The sequence below is a fragment of the Eurosta solidaginis genome, unplaced genomic scaffold (assembly GCF_040869045.1).
Source record: "Eurosta solidaginis isolate ZX-2024a unplaced genomic scaffold, ASM4086904v1 ctg00001481.1, whole genome shotgun sequence".
Lineage (NCBI taxonomy): Eukaryota > Metazoa > Arthropoda > Insecta > Diptera > Tephritidae > Eurosta > Eurosta solidaginis.
Window position 1 is genome coordinate 70,902 of NW_027137151.1, and position 7,063 is coordinate 77,964.

Consider the following 7,063-nt stretch of genomic DNA (forward strand, 5'->3'; position numbering starts at 1 on the left):
TTTGCAACAGCGATTGTGTCAGACATTTTCACTTAATTATTTTATTTAAACTTTTATTAACACTTGAAAATATTTATCAATTTAAGCACACAAAGCACAAACTCACTATTTATACTTTTTTACACAAGCGCATAGAATGCGATACTCTGTTTAAAATTTGAGAAGCGCAGCGAAAAGATGGATGACAAATGTTTTCATTTCAGTGCTACGTACCATTTACATTTGATAAACTTTTCATCTTAATAAATTAATTAAAATTCACATATTAAAGTTATTGCAAATATTCATGTAAAAATAGATAACTGAAATGTGTTAGTTTAATATACGAATTCATTTAAATTGATGAATTTCATATTTTCGGAGTGTCAGGCATTTTAATCAAAAGTTTGCACTGATAAAATCGAATTTTTTCTCAATTAAGTGAAATTTCTTAAAATATATTTGTACTAATCAAAATTTTAATTCGGATATATAAAATATGTTAAATTAGAAATCAAAAAACTTATCTTCGTTGAGTTTTAACAACATTATTTTATTTTAAAAAATTTTTTAAATATTTCTATTGCAACACTAGAGTAACCCTATATGGCTTCACTTAAAGGCATCTAAAGTTTGGAATTTTAGTCTGAATTGATTATTGATATTGGACGTCTACAACTTATATGTATAATTAAATGAAATTTCATGACATTCAAAAAAAAAATAAAAAAAATTCTCATTGAATGCTTATTAATTATCAATATGATTATAATATACATATCTGAACATAATCGGACATCAGCGTCCATTTTAAGTACTATAATAGGTGGATGAGTATGAATTTGTACTATGCAGATTCATTTTGTATTTATATGATGAATGCTTATAAGCTTTAAATCAATAATTGATATGGTAAAAAATTATAACTAATATTATTATGCACGTAAATGTATGCGCGCGTATGAAATTTTTCCATTGAATCTATAGAAATATTAAATTGTATTCCAAGTATTTATTCAATTAAATGCAATTTAATAAAAAAAATATTTATGTACATATATATACATAAAATAAAAGAAAAAGTTGGATATGCCAACAACACGCGGTGTTCCCAAGCGGTCCCCCATCTAAGTACTAACCGCGCCCGACGCTGCTTAATTTCGGTGATCGGACGAGAACCGATGTATTCAGCGTGGTATGGTCGTTGGCAAAATTTGTTTGCCTAAATTGGTATAAGTATGGCTACTTTAATGTGTATACTCGCAGCTGTGAATTTGTCCTTTTTTTTTAAATGATATAAGTCGATTTAAGTAAATTTTGTTATATACTTTATAGTTTAGTGTATTCAGATACTCTTGCTACTAAAATCAGATTAAGTTTATTTTTTACAAAAATGAACTTATGCCATTTTTGAAAATAAGCCTGCTATTATAGACATATTTATATCGCTTGGCTTGTGTCGGGGTATATTCATTTGCATGAGTTTTCATTATGCATACATACGTATGCTACTTAGTTTAAACGAACATTCATACATACTACATATGCATGTACATCTTAATAACATATCTTTCTGTTATGTATTGTATTAGAGAAATTTTGAAATCTTTGTTAAAAAATATTGTGGTCCTGAAAAGGACCGTTTGTTTGAATGTATATTTATTTTGTGTTAATATATCCGTAAAAATGAATTTAACCGCCGAAACCATACAATGTACGACCCTGCCTCTTCAATGCATATACAACATCCATAGCCGTAACTGTTTTCCTTTTAGCATGTTCAGTATAAGTGACTGCATCACGGATAACATTTTCCAAAAATACTTTTAAAACACCACGAGTTTCTTCATATATTAAACCAGATATACGTTTTACGCCACCACGACGTGCTAAACGTCGAATAGCTGGCTTTGTGATACCTTGGATGTTATCACGTAAAACTTTGCGATGACGTTTGGCGCCACCTTTACCTAATCCTTTTCCACCTTTGCCACGACCAGTCATTTTTTCTATTTAGCACTTTTTTTAGCTTTCACAAGAACACTTCACTTGATCACTTCACTTCACAACTAATAGCTTGGTTACCGAACGTAGCTGCTATTTATACAAAAATCCACAACATTGAGTGAGCTACCATTATGTGGCATAAATATTTCTATCTCATTTTAACTCGCACAATATTGCAACCCTAAAAAAAATGGACAAATGAAACGTTTTTGTGTATTTTATTATATGTATTTCCACATTTATAAAAATTAGGTTTATTAAGTGAAGTGTTCAGTGATCAGTGTTTATTTTGAATTGTGAAAAATAAAAGTGGGAAATGGCTCGTACAAAGCAAACAGCCCGTAAATCGACTGGTGGTAAAGCGCCACGTAAACAATTGGCCACTAAAGCTGCTCGCAAAAGTGCGCCGGCAACTGGTGGAGTGAAGAAGCCACATCGTTATCGCCCAGGTACAGTCGCTTTGCGTGAAATTCGTCGTTATCAGAAGAGTACCGAACTGTTGATTCGTAAATTGCCATTCCAACGTTTAGTGCGTGAAATTGCTCAAGATTTTAAAACTGATTTACGTTTCCAGAGTTCAGCTGTTATGGCATTACAAGAAGCAAGTGAAGCATATTTAGTTGGTTTGTTCGAAGATACAAATTTGTGTGCCATTCATGCAAAACGTGTCACAATTATGCCAAAAGATATTCAATTGGCTAGACGTATACGTGGTGAACGTGCTTAATTCCATATTTTAATAAATATTATAAACGGTCCTTTTCAGGACCACAAATTTTTTTAAACAAAAAAGATCAAAAATAACTGAAGCAACTGTTAATTGTTAAAATAATAAAATGAAAATTCGTATTTTGATAGTAGCAACTGTAGTTTTACCCTTAATATGGTGTGTATACCTACTCACGAGTATATACACATTTATTTGCTAAACACATACATTAGTATGTATGCACGGTTGTGTGTTTGTACCTTTGGTACGTATGAATACACGCCACAACTTTTTGCGCCTTTGTCGAGATGCTCATACAAACATACATATGTACATATATACATACAATATGTAGTAGCTTGCATGCTGTACTTTTTTAATGTTGCTCAGTTTTTTTTCTTCTGGAAAATGATGTAAGTCAACTTTTTTATGAATATTTTCAAACACTATTTTATTAATTGAAGTAGTTGTTAACGCAGATTTCGTTAAAAAAATAAATTTTCCAAAAGTGTACTTATGACCTTTTAAATTTTTCTTTCAAAAAGTGTTTTAATAGGTTTTAAAATAGATAAATACATATATATGACAATATAATTAATCTCTTTGTATATATATTTTGTCGTCCTGAAAAGGACGGTTTTAAATTTGGCGTCTAAGAATATATGTAAATCGGCGATTACATCACTTATGCTTTCTTTTCGGTCTTCTTTGGCAAAAGTACAGCTTGAATATTTGGTAAAACACCACCTTGAGCTATGGTAACTCCAGACAATAGTTTATTCAATTCTTCATCGTTACGAATAGCCAATTGTAAATGACGTGGAATAATTCTAGTTTTTTTATTATCACGTGCAGCATTACCAGCCAATTCAAGAACTTCAGCTGCCAAATATTCCATAACAGCAGCTAAATATACTGGAGCACCGGCACCAACACGTTCAGCATAATTGCCTTTACGTAACAAACGATGAATACGACCGACAGGGAATTGAAGACCAGCACGGTTTGAACGTGACTTTGCCTTTCCCTTTACTTTACCACCTTTACCACGGCCAGACATTGTTGTTATATATTTCACTTAATACACTTTTTCACAAATACACACACTAGCTGAATAGCTTGGGCACTTTATTTCCTAAACGCAATTTGTGCTGCGCTTATATACTTTTTCGTTTGTACATTGAGCAACCCCAATCGCATGTTTTCAAATTAATGCCGGCAATATTTAGCGAATCGTTACGAACAGGTTGAATGGTTTGTCGGAAAAAATACACTTAAAGGTGCGCATTTTGACACTTAGAAAATTATTAAAAAGTGTGAGTGATAGTGAAGTGATTTTGTGAAAATTAAATATGCCTCCTAAAACTAGTGGTAAAGCAGCTAAGAAGGCCGGTAAGGCTCAGAAGAATATTACTAAAAACGACAAGAAGAAGAAGCGTAAGAGGAAGGAAAGTTATGCCATCTACATTTATAAAGTGTTGAAACAAGTACATCCTGATACTGGTATATCGTCGAAAGCAATGAGTATCATGAACAGTTTTGTTAATGACATTTTTGAACGTATTGCTGCTGAAGCATCACGTTTAGCTCATTACAATAAACGTTCAACAATTACTAGTCGCGAAATTCAAACTGCCGTACGCCTATTGTTGCCTGGTGAATTGGCTAAGCATGCCGTGAGTGAGGGTACTAAGGCTGTTACCAAATACACAAGCTCCAAGTAATTTGTGCGACTGAGGAAAATATGTATAAAAGTGAAAAATGTTAACAAAAAGGCCCTTTTCAGGGCCACAAAATATAAATTAACAAAGAGATATGAATTTTAAAATTGGTCAGCATGGTAGGGCTGACTTACAGTGTCAGACACTAGAGCGGTTAATTATTATGGCGAAGCAACGCTGTAGTCAGACGTATTGCGTACATTTTTGATCCTTTTGTTTGTATATTTTGTAGCCCTGAAAAGGGCTTATTGATAATTCAACATTTAATGAATGTTGTGTCCTTGTAAATTATCACAAAAAACGCAGCATATTTATTTTTTAGCTGATGCCTTTTTTGCAGCTGGCTTTTTAGTCGCAGCCTTTTTTGGTTTGGTAGCAGTTGCTTTTGCTTTTGTTGCCTTTGACTTAGCGGTGGCAGATTTCGACTTGGTTGGCTTGGCTTTAACGGCGCCAGTCTTTTTTGCGTCTTTAGCCTTAGATTTCTCACTTTTCTTTTTTTCGGCGGTTTTCTTAGTGGCAACAGCTTTTTTCACTTTTTTCTCACCACTTGCCTTTTTGACACCACTCGACGATTTTTTCTTTAATGTTGCACTATCTTTTTTGGCTTTTGATTTATCAACCGATTTTGACTTACCATCACCTGATTTAGTGGCTGCAGCTGATAATTTAAATGAACCAGATGCCCCCTTTCCTTTGGTTTGAATCAATTTTCCACTAGTAACAGCCGATTTCAAATAGCGCTTAATAAATGGTGCCAATTTTTGGGCGTCACATTTATATGTTGCACTAATATATTTCTTAATTGCCAAAAGTGATGAGCCACCACGTTCCTTCAAATTCTTAATCGATGCATCTACCATTTGTTGAGTTGGTGGATGAGTGGGAGCAACCGATGGTTTTTTGGGTTTAGTTGCTTTTTTAGCAGAAACTTTCTTCTCAGCAACAGCAGCAGAAGCAGCTACTGGTGAGCTAACATTTGCAACAGCGATTGTGTCAGACATTTTCACTTAATTATTTTATTTAAACTTTTATTAACACTTGAAAATATTTATCAATTTAAGCACACAAAGCACAAACTCACTATTTATACTTTTTTATACAAGCGCATAGAATGCGATACTCTGTTTAAAATTTGAGAAGCGCAGCGAAAAGATGGATGACAAATGTTTTCATTTCAGTGCTACGTACCATTTACATTTGATAAACTTTTCATCTTAATAAATTAATTAAAATTCACATATTAAAGTTATTGCAAATATTCATGTAAAAATAGATAACTGAAATGTGTTAGTTTAATATACGAATTCATTTAAATTGATGAATTTCATATTTTCGGAGTGTCAGGCATTTTAATCAAAAGTTTGCACTGATAAAATCGAATTTTTTCTCAATTAAGTGAAATTTCTTAAAATATATTTGTACTAATCAAAATTTTAATTCGGATATATAAAATATGTTAAATTAGAAATCAAAAAACTTATCTTCGTTGAGTTTTAACAACATTATTTTATTTTAAAAAATTTTTTAAATATTTCTATTGCAACACTAGAGTAACCCTATATGGCTTCACTTAAAGGCATCTAAAGTTTGGAATTTTAGTCTGAATTGATTATTGATATTGGACGTCTACAACTTATATGTATAATTAAATGAAATTTCATGACATTCAAAAAAAAAATAAAAAAAATTCTCATTGAATGCTTATTAATTATCAATATGATTATAATATACATATCTGAACATAATCGGACATCAGCGTCCATTTTAAGTACTATAATAGGTGGATGAGTATGAATTTGTACTATGCAGATTCATTTTGTATTTATATGATGAATGCTTATAAGCTTTAAATCAATAATTGATATGGTAAAAAATTATAACTAATATTATTATGCACGTAAATGTATGCGCGCGTATGAAATTTTTCCATTGAATCTATAGAAATATTAAATTGTATTCCAAGTATTTATTCAATTAAATGCAATTTAATAAAAAAAATATTTATGTACATATATATACATAAAATAAAAGAAAAAGTTGGATATGCCAACAACACGCGGTGTTCCCAAGCGGTCCCCCATCTAAGTACTAACCGCGCCCGACGCTGCTTAATTTCGGTGATCGGACGAGAACCGATGTATTCAGCGTGGTATGGTCGTTGGCAAAATTTGTTTGCCTAAATTGGTATAAGTATGGCTACTTTAATGTGTATACTCGCAGCTGTGAATTTGTCCTTTTTTTTTTAAATGATATAAGTCGATTTAAGTAAATTTTGTTATATACTTTATAGTTTAGTGTATTCAGATACTCTTGCTACTAAAATCAGATTAAGTTTATTTTTTACAAAAATGAACTTATGCCATTTTTGAAAATAAGCCTGCTATTATAGACATATTTATATCGCTTGGCTTGTGTCGGGGTATATTCATTTGCATGAGTTTTCATTATGCATACATACGTATGCTACTTAGTTTAAACGAACATTCATACATACTACATATGCATGTACATCTTAATAACATATCTTTCTGTTATGTATTGTATTAGAGAAATTTTGAAATCTTTGTTAAAAAATATTGTGGTCCTGAAAAGGACCGTTTGTTTGAATGTATATTTATTTTGTGTTAATATGTCCGTAAAAATGAAT

General features: G+C 31.6%; 2 non-coding genes across 2 annotated transcripts; both read right to left on the reverse strand.

Annotated features, from left to right (window-relative positions):
- Positions 1–1,069: 1,069 nt before the first annotated feature.
- On the reverse strand, positions 1,070–1,188 carry LOC137236236 (5S ribosomal RNA). Its single transcript, XR_010948329.1, has one exon. It is a non-coding gene; the product is annotated as a 5S ribosomal RNA (ribosomal RNA).
- Positions 1,189–6,460: 5,272 nt separating this feature from the next.
- Positions 6,461–6,579, reverse strand: LOC137236237 (5S ribosomal RNA). Its single transcript, XR_010948330.1, has one exon. It is a non-coding gene; the product is annotated as a 5S ribosomal RNA (ribosomal RNA).
- Positions 6,580–7,063: the final 484 nt, after the last annotated feature.